The sequence below is a fragment of the Trichosurus vulpecula genome, chromosome 2 (assembly GCF_011100635.1).
Source record: "Trichosurus vulpecula isolate mTriVul1 chromosome 2, mTriVul1.pri, whole genome shotgun sequence".
NCBI classification, from domain to species: domain Eukaryota; kingdom Metazoa; phylum Chordata; class Mammalia; order Diprotodontia; family Phalangeridae; genus Trichosurus; species Trichosurus vulpecula.
Window position 1 is genome coordinate 209,632,219 of NC_050574.1, and position 15,603 is coordinate 209,647,821.

General features: G+C 34.9%; 1 protein-coding gene across 9 annotated transcripts in view; it reads left to right on the plus strand.

The window, feature by feature from the left end:
* The window catches only part of PKP4 (plakophilin 4), a 269,712-nt gene that overhangs the window by 148,324 nt on the left and 105,785 nt on the right, over positions 1-15,603 (plus strand). The gene's annotated exons all lie outside the window — the stretch shown is intronic.

The window sequence follows — 15,603 nt, forward strand, 5'->3', positions numbered from 1 at the left end:
TCAAATGTAAAGAATTCTTTTAATTTCTATACCCGGCTTGATGTTTAAGAGTAATTTAATTGCAAGATTAGGAATAGAATAAATATATTATACATATATATATATGTGTGTGTGTGTGTGTGTGTATGTGTGTGTGTATATATATATGTATATATATACATATATATGTATATTCTGATATTTATTAATATTTTATCCTGGTTAGAATTATTTCATATTTTCAGAATTTATTTTTATTTTTTTTTAATTTTAAAAAAATCCAGTTTTAAATACTAAATAAAAAGAGTATTTCCGTACATAGAATAACAGAAAAAGCAGATTATACATGAAACTGATGATCTCCATTATGTCCTACTCATGTATGATTCTTTCTGCCCTTCTGTTCTCAGTAAAAAAAAAATTTAATATCCCAGTGACCCTTTTTTGGCTACCCTTTCCCTTTTCCATCTCTCCCTCCTTGCCCCATATTGGAAGGAAAAAAAAAATAAACCCTGCATAACAAATATGCATAATCAAATGAAGTATATTGTCTATGTCCATAAATTTATGTCTTTTATTGGTACCTTGGGTCTTTCATCTCTCTCACAAGATGAGTAACATCATCATTCCTCTTTAACTGCAGTTGGTCATTGTATTAATCAGAGTTCTTAAGTCTTATTTACATAATTTTGGTATTATAAGACTATTTGTCCTTTTCCTGAAAAAAAAATGTATTTGTAAAGAAAAACAAATTCTATTTTTCACTTTAGCTAAAGAGACTTGCAAGCAGACCTTGTTAGCACAAACCATTGTTTAAGAACACTGCATGCGATACCTGTTATCTAATATAGACTGGCATATTTTTGTAATTCATACTTTAGTATGTTCATGGCACTTCCAGAGAGTTTTAGGATTTAAGGTACTAGGGAAAGGTGAGTAAAAAAGGAAAGAAAAAAGATAGATGTATTGCATCAACATATAATTTTACACACCCATTTCTAGGTATACATATAATCCACGTTGTAACGTACACGATGTTTTAAGAGTGCATACTGAATTGGTTCCTATGTGACTTATAATCCTCAGTCTCTAATTCTCTTACCCAGTAGGCTTTTAGGATACTTCCTTGCACTTTTTAGCAGGAGTATATGTGTTCAGGAAATGTTAACTGATTCTAAAATTAAAGCAAAACATAATTAGAGAAGTAAATTTACTGCAGAAATTCCACATTACAAAGCCAAATGCCCCAAAAAAGGGTAGATTCATTTTATTGCACCTCGTATTAACTTGACAATTGAGAATTGATTTTATGAAAATAATTTAAGTATTCTACATGCTTTGATTCAAAAATTCCTAAATTTCTTTATTTTGTTACAGAATTTCTATTTAGTACCCTTTGTTTCCTCAAGATAGAATGTAGATTTTGATAAAGAATGCTGTCTGTCATTTATGAAGATGCTGCTGCTAATTCATCCTCATTTGAATCTGTGCTTGGTGGAATTTTTCTAGTGGTGTTTGATGGTTTTTAAAAAGCCATATATATCTGATTTCCGCTTCTGATCAGTGACATGCATTTGTTAGATGGCTGACTAACATTAGATCTACAGTCTGTGGTCTTGAAACTGAGTTCTTCTGTTGAAGTGTAGATATAGCTGACCTTGATGCAAATTAAATCCACTCCCTCTAGAAGCTACAATAATCAATTGAATTAAATGGCCCAGAAAAGTGATAATCTACTGTAAAAGTGAGAATTATTTTGACAACTCATAATTTAATTCAGCATAGCATGGTGTCAGCTTCTGAATAAAATTTAGGGGTGGTTTGTTCAAAATCTGTTATAATCTGAGTAGGGAATTCTACAAAAAGAATAAATACTAACTTGAATATGTAGTAGTTTTAAAAGGTAATAGCTTCATTATTATAGTTCATGTTATTATCATACCATGTGACACAAGCATGGAGAAAGTATTTAAAAGTTCTTTCCTTGCTTTCCTCAGAGAAAGTAGAATGGGTTATATACAGAAAGCAAATATACAATATGTACATGTAAGTTTCTTCAGTATACTAGTGCCTGTACCATTTAGTTTAACAGCCTTGTGTGTTGTAATCAAAAGTGTGAATAGGCAATCAAATACTTGTGTGAAATTATGTTCCCAGAAGAATTCATGGCAAGCTTGTTGCTATGGTAAAGTCACCTGGGACTTGTTTAGCTTCTCTCTTGATCAGATATATTGACTATAATGAACTCAAAACAGTAATCCACATAGAAAAAACAGAATGGAGAGAACTTGATAAATAAACGGAACAGTCAACTGTCTTTCCTCTCTGCTATCACTTAGATATGTTAATCAAATTTCTTGCATCCCAAAGACTTTTAAAGACATTCAAGTCATTTGTGTAATATCAGAAAATGAACTGTTATGTCATGGAAGGAATCATATAAGAGATTTGATCTCTTAAAAACAACAGATGAAATACTTCCCAAATCTCAGATAGGCACCCTATCTTAATTATCATAATGCTTTCAGTGTAGTGCGTACTTAACAAATGATTGTTGAGTGAATGAATAAAATTTCTGAAGTTTCCATTGTTTCTGGCCACTGAATGTGGTCATCAAAGGGTATCAAGGTTTTGAAATTTACATGTGGTACATTTAAGTAGGAGATTATCATGCTATGCTAAACCACTGGACTAGACCTGTGTACTTAAGTGGCAACTTACTAAATAGAACCTTCCTGAAAAAGGTAATGAAAATTTCAAGCAGTTGCTTAGGCACTAGAAAACTGTCTCACTGTTTTATTGTTAAGAGATTATGATCTCTGTTTCCCTACTACAATTTTCTTACTGTGCAGACATGATAATAATATCCTCAATAAATCTTAATGCCCTTGGTATCTGTTATGAATGTGGACCTAAAATGAAAGAGAAAAACGTGAGGAATAGTCACATTGATTAAAGTGGTATTTTTATTCATTAAAAAGTTAAGTCATGTGAATTAGGGTGATACAACAGAGAAATAGCCAGTTTCTATATATGATCATCTTTCATGGGTGTGTGTGTGTGTGTGTGTATACAGAGACAGAGACAGACAGAAAGAGAGAGAGAAAGAGAGAGAGAGAGAGACAGAGAGAAACAAGAGAACTACTAGTAATGGATTCAGATTTTCAGTGAAAATGTACCTGTGCTTGAATTAATTCCAACTGGGTGCATGGTGTTCTAGAATAGTCATTACCCAGTAAACCAATATCATATATACTTCTAAGAAAATGGTAACTCATGTATTTTACCTACACCTCTACTCAACTGCTACTAAAATACTGATATTACTATTTTATTTAAACATCCTTTGTCAAAAGAGCTGTGATTTCATCCATCTTACTGTTTCCTCCACTAACATAGATTATGAATGTCTAGTTAAAATGCACCAAATTTTAAAGATGAGATAGTATACCTTTTCAGTTATAATTGGAATTATCTTTTCCTGTCACCAGCCTTATCCTTCCAAGCCTCAGCAGCCTCATTCCCACCATCAACTACCTTCACTTCTGTTCCCATGCTACCAAAAGAAGCTGGAGAAACTGAGCTTAATAGATCCACTGCAGATTTATGTTATATAATCTCAACTGACTCTCACTACAATGGACAATCCTTTTTTCACCTCCCTCAACTGATCCACTATCACCAGCAGCTCCCTCTTCTGCGCTATTCCTTATCTCACATCTCCCAGATTCTGTCTGCCACTGTCTCTGCCATCGCCCCTGTCTCACATGAAGAAGTTGCCCTTCTCCTTGCCAAGGCAAACCCCTCTAAATTAGCACAAGTGATTCCCACTTCTGTTCATTCAGAAGTATGTCCCTTTCTACTGATTTGCTTTCCTGCTTCCCCTAAAACATGTCCATGTCACCCTCATCATCAGAAAAAACTCACTTGATCCATCCATCCCAGTTAGCTATCATACCATATATCTCCTCTTTTTTATGTCTGTTTTCTGAGGTAAGGCTGTTGTAAAGGTTCTCTTTCCTCTCACTTTCTCCTTAAATTTTTTACAGTCTAGCCTTTGACCTCATCATTCAACTGAAACTGCTTTCTCCAAAGTCATTAGTGATCTTTTAGCTGTCAAATCTAATAGTCTTTTCTCAATCCTCGTCCTTCTTGGCCTCTCTGCATCCTTTGACACTGTTGATCACTTTTTCCTTAATACTCTTTTCTCTGTAGTTTTCTAGGAAATTACTCTATCCTTGTTCTCCTACCTATATGACTGCTTCTCAGTCTCCTTTGCTGGATCTTCATACACATCATACTCACTAACCTTCAGGTTTCCCCAAAGCACTGTCCTGGCCTTTATTTTTTTCTCTGTATATATACTATATTTTATTTGGTGATCTCATCAACTCATGAATTCAGTTATCTCTATGCTGATGAATCTCAGATCTACTTGTTCAGCCCCAGCCTCTCTGCTGACTTCCTGTCTCAAATTGCCAACTCCAACAGACAAATTAAACAGGATGTCTTGTAAACATCTTAAATTCAGCATGCCCAAAACTGAACTTATTATCTCCCCACCCCACCCCCAACTCCCTTCTTAACTTCCCAATGTGAGAGTATCACCAACCTCCCAATCACCTAGGCTTCCAACATATTCATCATCCTTAACTCCTCACTTTCTCTCAACTTTCCTATCCAATCATTTGTCAATACCTTTCTTTTCTACCTTTGAAATCTCTCACTTGTATTCCCTTCTTTCCTTTGATATTGCAGCTACCCTAGTGCAAGCCCTAATCACCACACACTTGGACTATTAGAATAACCTCTCTGATCTACCTGCCTTTTGCATCTCTCCCCACTGCAATACATTCTCTAGTCAACTGTCTAATTGATTTTAGTAAAACACAAATCTTAACCATATCATCCCCTGTTCGGTAAATCTGATTGGCTTCCTATTACCTCCAGTATCAACCATAAAATACTTTGTTTGACTTTGTTGCCCTTTCTACCCTGGTTCCTTCATATCTTTCTTGACTGCTTATACCTTATTCTTCCCAACATACTTTGGGATCAAGAGACATCAGCATCTTTACTCCTCAAACACGATGTTCCATCTTACTGCTCCCAGTATTTTCATTGGTTTTCACTGCCTGGAACACTCTCCCTCTTCTTTTTTGCCTCCTTGCTTCCCTGGCTTCCTTCAGGTCCCAGCTAAAAAAATTTCATCTTTATGAGAATCCTTTACTTGTCCCCACTAATGCTAGTGCCTACCCTTTGAGATTATCTCCAATTTATCTTGTACATATGTTATTTGTATATAATTGTTTGCATGTTACACATTAGACTGTGAGCTCCTTGAGAGCAATATTTGCCTCAAGTCTTTACTCTTTCCAGCCTGTCAGCTACCAGTTACAATTACAAAGCACAGGTCTGACCATGTTGTTTCCTGCCTAAAAAAGTCTACTTATTTCCTACTGCTTCTGGGATCAAATACAAATTTCTCCGTTTGGTTCTTAACGACCTTCACAGCCTTGGTCTAGTATATATTTTCAGCTTCCATATTACTCCCCTTCTTCACACATGAAATTTAGCCAACAAAGTAAAAGGGTTTTGTTTATTTTTTTAATTTTGTTTGAAGATGTGGAAATTTGGATATGTTTGTACATGTAGTTAGCAGGTAATTTGAACAGGAGAGATGATTCTGAATTCAGGAATGGGCTAAGTTGCTGGAGTAGATTAGATCCAGGGCACAAAAGGAAAGGAGGAGAGTATGGAGGAGGTGTACACTGAGCTTGGTTGGTGCTATAATTGTATAATTTCTTTTGTTATTCTCACTTCCTCAGGTAAAAAAGACCTAGCCTAAATGGTTTTGGTATCAGGCTAGTGGTCAGTTGCCATGATGACTGAGTCAGGATATATATGAATGAGGATCCTGTCTAAGTGTATTCTTTTAATAATTTGTTGTCAATAAAAATTTTTTTCTATTGTATTTTATGGTCCACCAGTGCTTTATTGCATTCTGTCAAGATTGTGTCACTGGACTGGCCTACGTTAGGACTGGCCCAGACTACAAGCCAAGAAATGAAGATATAGAATATTTTAGAAGAGAGCTTTCCTAGTGAATAGCATCTTTTATTCTGAGGCTTAGGCCTTTGCTGAAAGAGAAGGGGGTGGGTCCTAAAATGAAAAGAAGTTTAGAACAGCTCCTACGGGAAAAGGAGAAAAGAGGGTTTGCTTTGCTGCAGTAGAACTATGCACTACATAATTATATCAGTAAGTTAAAATTCATGAGGTCCTCGGAGAGGACCATGGGTATGCCTGAATGGTTTGGAATTGTGAAGTATAAGGAATTCTCTAGGTAGAAGGCAGAGGAAGTGTAACATCTATTAAGATTCCAGAGGCTCAGGTTCAAGGACTAATGCCCCCAATTTGATATTGTGGCAATAATATTCCCAAACTGATAAGCCCACCTCACTATAGTAACAAGGAAATTATAACAAAATATTATAGCAAGGAACCAAGCCACACTTGTGCTTCCCCTCAATGCTAGGGCCTTCCTATAAGAAGATCACTCATGAATCCTAGCTCTCTGCTCAGCACTCTCTCTTGCAGTTCTGCTGACTCCAAGTTCCTTGATCTCCGCAACTCTCTCTTGGGTTCAGCACTCTCTACTCTGCATGCTCTCTTGATGCTGGCTCTCTGCTTCTGAATCCTGCCACTCTCTGCTCAGCTGCTTCCAGCTTCGTTCTTCCAATACCCCTCTCAGTCCTCAGCCCTCAGTTGTCCGCCTCTCCAAGTTCTCTTCTCTCTTTTTATGCAGTCCTAGACTTCATCTGATTGACTAGAAGTCATCTGATTGACTAGAACTCAGGCACATGTCATTGGCTCTGGTCTTAGCAACTCCCCTTAGGGCCCTGAGGGCTTCATGCCTCTTTCAGACTAGCAAACTAGTTTGCTGACTAGCCTAGGGTCTCACATATAGTTAGTGAAAGGGTGTGGGCCTGTCTCTAATCAGACCTCCCTTTGTTGGCCCTACCTTAAGTCCCACCTGAAGCCTGTTCAGTGGGCAAGAAAGATCTTTCACTTACTGATTGGCTTTACAATAATATAACATGAATTTGTAGTTGAACCTATTTAGCAGTTGTGTGACTTCATCTACTACCGTTCAGCAACACATAAATAAGAGTATTCTGATAATGGAGATGGTGAGGAACAATCTGGATTTTGTGCTTGGCGAAAAAGTGGTGATAGAATAAGAGGATAAGGCATTCAGAGTAATGCTTGAGCTAATAATAGTATCAGAATTGAGAAGGAAAGTCAAGACAGGGTGTTGGAGATAGTCTTGCATTGTACTGGGCAGTGAAAGAATTGGACACCGAAGACAAAGAATAGAGGAATGAGGCATGAGAAGCAATGGAAAGGTGAGAAGTTTTGGTCAGAGCAGTTTTCAGAGTTCATGAATATTTAAGTGTTGGTAAAGATCAAGTGTATAACTCTCTCTGAGTAGAGTAAAAGTGCCGCTTATGATAATTATGTGTGTGTATGTGTACTTCGTGTACATTTTTTATCAATATTAGAACTGAATTTCCTCACCTCTACCTTTTAAAATTCTTAGTTTCTTAAAAACTCAGCTCAAACACCACCTTCTGCTAAAGTCCTTTCATGGTCCTCTCAGGCTTCTAGAACCTTCTCTCCAAGGCTTCCTTCTCTACTCGCTATCTTATTTTAGAGGAGGGAATAGTATATGACACATACTATTTACATGATACCTACTATATGGCAGGCACTGTGCTATGATCTCCTTTGTTCTACCGAATTTACCTGTTGTCTTCCCCCATTAGATTATAAACTCCATGAGAGAACACATGTATGATAGTTGTTTCAGTTATTTCCAATTCTTTGTGACCTCATTTGGGGTTTTCTTGGCAAAGACACTGGAATGGTTTGCCATTTCCTTCTCTAGCTCATTTTACAGATTAAGAAACTGGGGCAAATAGGTTAAGTGATGTAGTAGGAGGGCAGAGTTTATAATCTCAAAGAGGATCATAAACATGTCTGAAAGGTTCGGAACCGCCGGATATAAGAAACTCTCAAAGTAGAAGGTAGAAGAATCAAAACATATATTTAGGCTCCACAGTAACCAACCCATGAACCAGCAACCCCATTTTGATATATTGATCAAAAGCTTCCAGGCCCAATAAGTACGCCTTGAAAGAGTAACCAGGAGGCTACAGAGAAGCATGATTGCGTAAAGCAAAATCATGCTTCCCCCTCTATGGTAAAAAGATTACCCACTGGCCTGAAGTCTTTGTTCAGCTTCCTCCCGTAGGTCAGCTCTGCTACTGGCAGCTCCTGCTTCAGCTGTGGCTGTGGCTGTGGCAGCCTCTGGCTCCAACGGGAGCTGCTTTTAAGCATCCAGCTTCTGCGGGGGTGTAAGGTACGCCGGGGAAAGCACAGGTTCTTTCAATCTGCTTAAGCAAGGTGAAGGGGTTGACCAGGAAAGCACAGGTTCTTTCCATCAGCTTAAGCAAGGGAAGCAAGGTGAAGGGGCCGACAAGCTTACTTGTCCAAGATACAAACAGCATTCAGTTCAGGGGAAAAAGCCAAACTAGTCAAGGGCACTTGTTGACTCAGTGCTAAGGAGCCCATTTTTGGTTGCCAATACAAGTGACTAACCCAGGGTCACATAGCTTGTAAGTATCTGAGGTCACATTTGAACTCAGGACTTTCTGACTCCAGGCCCAGCATTCTATTCACTACACCACCTACCTGCTTTACAAAGATGATCTTACTTGTTCTAACTAATTCAGATGCTGTCTCTCCCAATATAGTATAAACTCCTTGAGAGCAGAAACTGGTTTTGATTTTTCTTTGTATACCTAGGCTTTGGCACAGTACCTAGTACACATACAATTAAATAAATGCTTACTGATTAAATTTGTAGTAAAATAATTTATAATAATGCTTTACTATAATGTAAACATGCGATTTCATTTAATTCAGAGTTCGTTTTTCCTCCAGAATCAAATAATCAGAATAGGTATCCTGATGTGGTGGACAAAGGAATACCTCAGAGTTAGTAAGACCTGGATTCAAGTACTACCTTTGATACATACTGGCTATCTGATCATGAGCAAGTCACTTAGTTTTCAGTGTACTGGGCAACAAACTATATGTTGCAGAACAGGTGACATGAGTAGAGAGAGGTCCCTATGTCATTGCAATCATGTTTTTAAAAAAAATAGTGGTCATTATTAATTAATGAAGGGGAAATTTGATATTCATATTTTGGGGGCACAAGATATGCTTCTTCTGACCTTCATGAAAGTTATAGTTCTTTTTTGTTTACCAAGAGATTCAGCAAGATAGGTAACTTGAAAGAATAAAAGAAATTTTGATTTTTCAAAGACTCTTGACTTTTTAACTACTTGAATGACATTTTGTATGTATATATTTGGGCTTAAGATCATATTTGACTTTGCCCTCAAAGTTTGCTGTTACACTAATAGGGTAGAGAAAATATAATAATATTTTTAAGCATTTTCATATTTTGCTTCAGAAGTTTTTTGATGCTTATGGTTTATAAAGAAAATTTTAAGGTATTTTCTTTTATAGTTGTAGTATATCTAAGGGACTTGTTACCATTGCTCTTTTTTAGCAGTTTATGGCAGAAAATTAATTAAGACAACATAGCACATTAGAATGCATCTTTTCATGTATTTTTTTTTTTTTTGGTTAAAGGATTCTGTAACACTTATGAGGAACTTTCCATAATGGAATCTATTAAATGAATCAATTTATTTTCCAACAGGGATTTTCAAATAAGAGCTTCATTACTGTTATCAAATATTTTTTAAAAGCTGTTCTTTGCATGTCCTATTTGATAATTAATTCAACATATTCTTTAACTGAATAGTTCTAACTCTGAACTTCACTCTACTAAAGATCTTAGTCTAACTGTAACTGCCTTGCAGTTCATTTTTATAAAGGAACATTTGTACATGTTATCAGCTCCTTTCTCAGATATATTTTCTCATGACAAGGCAGATCCTTTGTACAAATAAAACAACTTATTGGAACTTTTAGGGCTTTCTCATGCTGTTGAGTTCATTGTGCAACTATATGATATTTGATACTCAGTAACATCTAATGAATTTAAACAGTTAATGCCCATCTAACTAAAAATGGATGTCTTTCCTGTAGCATTTGGCCTTACTTTAAAATAATGCCTAATTGTGTTGCTATTTTGTTATTACATTTTACTTACAATGTAAGAGCTGCACCTTTGCTACCCTTCCAACAGAAAAAAACAAAAAAAAACAGACAAGCTGGAATTGTGTTTGGGAGCTGAAAGGTAGAAAAGCTCAAAATGATGTCTTCAGTTTAGAAACAAAAACCAAAAAAAAACCCCAAAACCTATGACACAAAGATTAGAAACCTGACAATCTTGAAGTGGTAAAGGAGCATTTTTAACTTCTTGCTTTGTATGTTTTGACATACTTCTAAGTAAGATTTTCTTTTATATAAATACAGATACTGTAGAGTAACATAAAAATTCTGCATACTAATCTAAAGAGCTAACTTTTCAGTAATTCCCTTGAAATTCTTGGTCTGAAGCAATAGAATTGACCAATAGGAACTTTTTTTTTCTATTGAACCACTGTGGAGTTCAATAAATCAAAGAGATACTATACAAAATTTTAATTTCTTTATTATTAAGATAGTAATATGATATATTCTACAGACTTTTAAATATAAATAGGGATTATATAATTCATATTATTGACTAAGATAATAAAGTACTAAGCTTTTGTCATGGGTGATTATCAGATATAGATTAGTGAAATGGGGCAAAATGTAAGAGAAAAAACAAGGGTATTCAAAGAAGAAACAAAATTCTATAGATACCAGAAGGAAAGAGACGGTGATCAAAAGGAAAATACAGATGCCAAAATTTTGATCTCCATCTCATTATCAACCTTTAAGCCATGTTGCAGTTTTGTAATTGCAAGTATAAATGAGTGCATTGACATGGCTTGGAAGTTGTAGGCCAGAGCCAATATAGATTAAAAAGTCATAGAATCCTAGTGTTAAAAAGAATCATTGTGACAACCTCATCTCACTCTTCTACAAATAGGAGGAGAATTGTCCAGAGCCATATAAACTTTAAATTCCTCTTTGCTGTTCCAATGCTTTATTCCTCTGATTAAGTTTACATTTGATTTATTGCTGTCAGTAAGTAGGATAGTGTTATATTACTCTAGTTCTTCCCAAGGAGCCCTAGATCAGGTCTAGACAATGGAAAGAGATACATAAAAATATGATAATATCACAGATAAAATGAAAAATTGTCAACTTCTTGGTGAAAGAAAAAAAGAAACCATTTTTTCGTACAACTTCACTTGTGATTTAGCATCTAATAGCCACTTGCTTAGATGGCCAGGGTTGACTCCTAGAATAGTTTTAATTACTATATAATTTATTTCATGCTTAATTTTACTAATGAAATATTTGTACAGAGAGCAGGATGAAAACTATGAGACTAAATGCAGTCAATTAAGATTATCATTATTGGAGTTGATCTTACTCCCAGTTGCAGATACCTTTAATTCCTCGTTTTATAATTCATTAGATTACCTAATTGGAATTGGAATTGACTGGTTGGTTTTTTTTTTTTTAATGATCCTCTCTAAGGTGCTCTTATTAGGTCTAGAAAGCAAAGAGATTTTAGTGGCATTTCTTAACTACATTTTCTTTTTCCTTGTATTTAAAATAACTGCTTAACATTTAGAAAGTATTTGTATTGGTCCTTTATCCATCTCACTTTTTTTTCATTGTGTCGAGTACTAAAGCATTATTATCTTCTGCTTTGCAGTCAGTTAACCCCTTATTTAGCAGCTAACAGGAGGTAATATGCAGCATTGATCTTAATAATATTAAAATATTTATACACTACTACATCAGACATTGCAATTTGGAAAAATCATTATTGGTTTTTGTACTTTCTTGATAAATTTAAAGTTAATGATTAACATAATAGCTCATAAATATTATAAAATGGGCTACGTTTTAAAGTAAATGTTACTTATGAACTTTGTATCAGCTTCACCAACCAGATCATTTATAGGTCTTGAGATAAATTCAGTTCAATTCAGTAAACACTTATTGAGCAAGCCACCTTGTTAAGCACTGGTGTGCTTCCCTTCAATGAGCTTAAATGAAAGCACCACTTATCATTGATACCCCGTGGTCTGACACCAAGTATCTTTTTGCTGTTTAGATGATCTTTATGGCTCCTTCCAAGTCTAAACAGTGAATTTTTTGCTGAAGCAGTTCAAAAGTTACCCCAGCTTCAAAGGACTCCAGGAGTAGCATAAAGTTTCAATTTAGCAATAATTTATATGCACTCTACTTTTCAGAAGGCATCAGATCACCTTCCCTACCCTCCCCCCAAAACAAGCTAATACTAGTAATTTATGCAGTAGAAACCAACTTGTAGATTGTCTTCAAATCAGCATCTATTCTATCAATTTTTCCACATCATACTTTGCTTGATAGAGATAATTGCTCTTCAAAATAATGATGCTAAGGCAATGTAAAGAGAAAAAAAGTTGTGTTTTGTACATCACATTTACCAAAGCAAGGCAGCCAGCCAGTTCCCACTTTTACTTGCTCTATTTAATATCTAAAGAAGGCAACAGCAAATGTATATAGTCAGAATACTGTCTTGTTCCCCATTTAGGAATTCTGAGAAATGTTTTGAAGCTTCTTTGATTTGGTGCAAAATACCTAGTGATTATGTTTTTGTGATTTTACATTTAATATCAAAACCGTCTTATGGTGTGTTTAACAAAGATTAAATAGGCTCCAGGCAAGTGAATTATGAACTAGGGGTTTTTAATCACCCCTATTTCTTTGTGACATTACTTAGGTCTGCTACTGAGCAGTTGTACTTATAGATTTGCATCAACTGATCAAGAAGGACATGAAGGAGGAAGAGGTCTTTTAAGAATGCAACCACTAATTAATGTTCCTTTTTGGAGAAAAGTTATAGCACGATTTACAGTAATCAAATTTCTGTTATGATTTGTCAGAATTCTTGGACCAAAACATAGAGGAATTGTTTACATATTAGGACATCATTGGGGCGCAGTGGATAGAGTGCCCAGCTTGGAGACAGGAAGACTCATCTACTGGGTTCAAATCTAGCCTCAGACACTTAGTGACTTTATGATTCTGAACAAGTAATTTAACCCTGTTTGCCTCAGTTTCTTCATCTGTAAATGAGCTGAAGAAGGAAGTGGTAAGTCACTCCAGTAACTTTGCCAAGAAAACCCCACATGGGGTCACGAAGAGTCAAACAGGACTGAAAATTTCTTCCAAAAGTGGTAATTTTGTTTGTTTTTTGACAACCATTGTCTGTTCTGTCAATTTCTCTTTCTTGTCTTACAGCTTTTCTAGCCATGTATAAAATAATAGATAACAGATAGGCACCTTTTCATTACTCTGTTCTTATTGGAAAGGCATTCAGTTTATTTCCATTAATACAATACTGGCCCTGTGTTTTAGGTAGACATTACTTAGCATGTTAAGTAAAATTCTGTTATTTATATGCTTTTTAATGCTTTTAACAGAAATGGGTATTGTGTTATCTTTAAAATTTTCTGCAGCTTTTGATATAAACGTAATTTTTTTTAAATTTTCTCTATCATATTTATAGTTTTTTTTTAATGTCAAACCAACTCTGCATTGTTGGTATAAATCCAACCTAGTCATGGAGAGAATCTTTATATTTATATGTATGTATGTATGTATGTATGTTGCTATATCCTCTTTTCTAATATTTCATTTGAACGTTTTCCATCTTTATTCATTAGGGTTATTTGTCTATAGTTTTCTTTATCTCTTATGACATTCCATGGCTTAGGTAGCAACACTATATTTTTATCATCAAAGGAATGTGGTAGGAACCCTTCTGTTTTTGTTGTTGCAAACAATTTAGATAATACTGGAATTAATTGTTCTCTTGCTGTTTTATAGAATTTGTTTGTAAATCTATCTGGTCTTAGAGGTTTTTCTTTGGGAGCTCATTATTGGATTTTTTTTTCTAAGATTGAATTAAAGTCTCTATTTTAAAAAATCTGAGTAGTTTATGCTTTTACAAATGTTCAGCCACTTAGTTTATATCGTTGGTTTTATTGGCATTTAGTTGGTTAAAGTAGGTTTTTTTTTTTTAATTTCTTTATTTCTTCATTTGTTCTGAATTCTCTTTTTTTTTTCATTTTTGTTTTTCCTCTTTTAAATCAAATTAATAGTTTGTTTTACTTTACCTCTTCTCCCAAAAAACAGCTCCCAAGTTTTATTTTTGAGTTTGATTTTCTTAAGTATAATTTTGTTAAGTTCTTCTTTGATTTTCAGAATTTCTATTTTGGTGTTTAAATTTTTAAAAATATGTTTGTTTTTCTAGGTTGTTTTTTTAAATTACATGCCCAGTTCATTGACCTGGTTTTTCTTTTCTTAATGAAAGTGTTTAGAGATACACATTTTCCACTGGGGCTATTTTGACTCCATACCAGAAAATTGGTAGGTTATCTCATTATTGTCATTTTTTTTTCCTTTCTTTGTAGTGTAACTTTTTAAAATCGATTAGCTCTTTTTTCTGTGGCTTGCCCATTTATCCACCAGTTCTTTTGGATTGCATCATTTACTCTCCAATTTTCAATCCTTTTTTCAACAGGCCTTTACCAAATACAATATTTTATTGCTTCGTGGTCAATAAAAGATGTCTTCAGCAATCCTGATTTTGTTTGCTTTTTTTCCATGAAGGCTGTACCTTAAAACATGGTCTTTTTTTTTTTTTTTTATAAAAGTGACAGTGCAGAAATGTTCTTTCTATTCCCATTAAGTAATTACCAAGAACTCTCATACCTAATCTTTCTAAAATCCTCTTCAGGTCCTTAACTTCTTTCTTTTTAAATAGATTTGCCTAAGCCTGAAATGGGTATGTTAAAGTATCTAATAATTATTTCTCCAATGCATTTAACTTTTCCCTTAAGTATTTAGATACTATACTATTCAATGCATGTATGCTCAGTATTTATATTGATTAATTATTTGTGGTTCCTTTTAAGTATAATGTAGTTTTCCCTGTTCATCTCTTTTAACCAAGTCTGTTATTCCTTTTGTCTTATCTGAGATCATGATTGCTATTCCTGCTTTTCTGTTTTGTGTTTTTTTGTCTGTTTTGGAGGGGGAAGGCAGAGCAATTGGGGTTAAGTGACTTGCCCAAGGTCACACAGCTAGTAAGTGTATCAAGTGTCTGAGGCTAGATTTGAACTCAGGTCCTCCTGACTCCAGGGCCAATGCTCTACTCACTGCACCACCTAGCTGCCCCAATCCCTGCTTTTCTTTAGTTTATATGAAATATAATAGATTTTGCTTCAGTCCCCTATTTAACTCTGTATGGATCATTATGTTTTAGGTCTTATTTTTGTAAATAACATATGATAGGATTCTGTATTCTAATGTATTCTACTTTTCCCCTTTTAGTTTATAGGTGAGTTGATTCCATTCACATTCACTGTTAGGATCATTAATTATGTATTCCCCGCCATTCCTGTTCTTATAATTTTTCCTCTT